This window comes from Tenrec ecaudatus, chromosome 16 (genome assembly GCF_050624435.1).
Source record: "Tenrec ecaudatus isolate mTenEca1 chromosome 16, mTenEca1.hap1, whole genome shotgun sequence".
NCBI classification, from domain to species: domain Eukaryota; kingdom Metazoa; phylum Chordata; class Mammalia; order Afrosoricida; family Tenrecidae; genus Tenrec; species Tenrec ecaudatus.
Genome location: NC_134545.1, coordinates 69,418,539 through 69,421,480, shown reverse-complemented (window position 1 = coordinate 69,421,480; position 2,942 = coordinate 69,418,539). Strand labels below are relative to the sequence as shown.

At 41.5% G+C, this 2,942-nt stretch overlaps 1 non-coding gene across 1 annotated transcript; it reads left to right on the top strand.

The window, feature by feature from the left end:
• Window positions 1-624: 624 nt before the first annotated feature.
• LOC142430126 (small nucleolar RNA SNORA17) lies at window positions 625-756 on the top strand. Its single transcript, XR_012780596.1, has one exon. It is a non-coding gene; the product is annotated as a small nucleolar RNA SNORA17 (small nucleolar RNA).
• The last annotated feature ends 2,186 nt before the right edge of the window (window positions 757-2,942 follow it).

Here is a 2,942-nt window from a genome sequence, read left to right as displayed (position 1 = left end):
TTTGATGTGAGTGAGAAATCTCCGCATGGACATTTGGACTATGTATTTCAGACTTGCAGAAGCCTCCAAAAATTCGTGAAACATTTACTCGATGGTTCGTGAGGATCCTTGGTGGTGTCCGTTTTAGGCGTGATTGGGCTGTGAGCTGCAGTATAGACAGTTGGAAATGACCCACAACTGAGGGAGAAAATCACTAGGCATTCTACTCTGATAATCAGATCCCCCATTCAAAGGAGAGTTACAGTGCTACCCGAATTCAGAGGCCCAAAGGACTTTGTGTCACCTTTCGGTTATGGGAAGGGTCAGATCCAACAACTTATCCTTCACTTTAATAGGATTATCTTCACAAGCCCAACAACAATGGACCCTTAGAAATGTCACAAAATTGAAAGAGGATTTAATTATTTTATTTTTTAATTAAAAGATCCTTTTATTGGAGGTTCTTATAGCTCTTATAACAATCCATACATCAATTGCATCATTATTTTCTAAACATTTTCTTTCCTTTTTTAAAATCATTTCATTGGAGTCTCCTATAATTCTTATCATAATCCATACATCCATCCATTGTGTCAAGCATATTTGTACATTTGTTGTCATCATCATTCTCAAAACATTGGCTTTCCTGCCCCTAGAGGCACTGCAGCGTGACCACCTTGGAACAGCTGTGTCATTAGAGGGCAGAGAGAAGAGGGACTATGTCTAGGCTCAGGGGTCTGACGTGAACCACCTGAGGATGACTGCTAGCCCCACAGTAAAAAACAAACAAACAAACAAACAAACAAAACATTGGCTTTCTACTTGAGCTCTTGGTACCAACTCATTTCTGCCCTCCTTCCCCACCACCCCCTCAGGAACACTTGATAATTTATAAATTATTATTATTTTCTCATATCTTACACTGTCTGACATCTCCCTTCACCCACTTTTCTGTTGTCCATCCCCCAGGGAGGGGGTTATATGTAAGTAGATCCTTGTAATCGGTTCCTCCTTTCTACCCCACCTTCCCTCCACCCTCTTGGTATTGCCACTCACACCTGGTCCTGAAGGGATCATCTGTCCTGGATTCCCTATGCTTCCAGTTCCTATCTGTACCAGTAGACATCCTCTGGTCTAGCCAGATTTGTAAGGTAGAATTGGGATCATGATAGTGGGGAGGGAGGAAGCATTTAGGAACTAGAGGAAAGTTATATTTTTCATTGTTACTACACTGCACGCTGACTGGCTTGTCTCCTCTCTGCAACCCTTCTGTAAGGGGATGTCCAGTTCCCTACAGATGGCCTTTGGGTCCCCAATGTGCCCTTCCCCTCATTCACAATATGATTTTTTATTCTTTGATGCCTGATACCTGACCCCAATGATACCTTATGATCACACAAATGATTGAATTTTTATTGGGTTAATTTCCCACCCAGTAGCACTCAGGTATTTTATTGACAAGTTTTTAGTCATTGGTACTTCTTCCTCAGTAGGTCTAATTAATATGATATCATGAAGATAATGGTTTCATGTGACATGTGTGGAAGGAAAAGGAAATTAATGTCCCTGTGAACGATATTATGATATAATATCAGAGAGTTATTATTCCAATGAGGTGGATAGTACAAGTTTCTTGTCAGTCTTAATCAACTGAAGTCTGTTGATCCTTCCAAATAGGTTTGGAGAAAACTGCATTAGAAGATGCGGAACTGCATATTAGGAGATTTATTGCTTTACACATACAATGAAACCCCATATGACACAGTAGCTTCCATCGGAGTCACCACCTGGCTCAGTTTTGATAACCCATCCTCACTCTCCAAATTCTTTTTTTTTTTTTTACCATAGGACCAATACTTCGGTCACATGGTCAGAAGAGACTAGAATATCTCATTTGGTAGAGTGAAAAGGGGCAAAAAAGAGAAAGGCACTCAAAGAGATGGATTGACACTGTGGCTTCAACAAAGGGGCTGAACAGAGCAATTGTGAGGCTGGTGAAGGACTGAGCCAAATCCCGGTCATACAGGGGTCCCTATACTGAGACTGGAACTGACTCAATGACATCTAACAACACCACATGCTCGTGGGCTGACTGGTGGGCTGCAGTAACATTTTCAGTCACCTGGAGTTAGGTTCAGTTCAGAGGCTGTGTCCATGAACCACTCCCAAGTTTGACCTTTCCATTTTTCTCAAAGAATAATCACAATCATAAAAGACTTCAGCTTGACACAATGGATGTGTGTATATAATATGGACAGAGCCCCCATTAAAATTATTTTTTAAAAAAACTTCAGATCCTTTGGAGACGGATGGGCAAAAAAGGAACAGTATATATTTTTAGCAGGGTAGTTGCGATCTTTCTCAAGGAAATCTAGGCTTCCCTTCAGTTGAGGGATATTGCAGCCTCAGTGTAGGAATTGATTGAGGATCTTTGTTATCTATTTTGGTGGTTCCAGCTAGACTGCTGTTCACCTGATCTAGAATTCTCCCATTTGGATAGCTCAAGTAAGTAGTAGATTTCCCATCAGTTTGATTCCTGGGGACACCATGACTAAACAGCCAGTGCCATAAATCAGATTATCCTGATTACTGCTTTGATTCTGTGACCCATCATGGTAACTAGACCACCATGTCTTTCATGATCAAGTACTGCCCTTGGCCCCCACCGCCCAGCCTGATCACAATCAGCCAGGTTGTAATTAGATGTCTTGATTCAGATAAGGTGGATTCCTCTGCCAAATCTGACTCACATAAATTACAATCACAACAGACTTCAAGGACGCCACGGCTTCTTTCACCAATTTATTCCCTCTGGACACTTCATGGGTGAATCTGTGAGTGCCATTGGATAAATCTATGCTAACTTTTCAATTTCCTTAAGCCTTTGTATATCTTCTACTGTGTAGCGAGATAGACTTGGCATCTCACCTTGGTTCAATGTAGCCCATAAGCCCCAGTGGCAT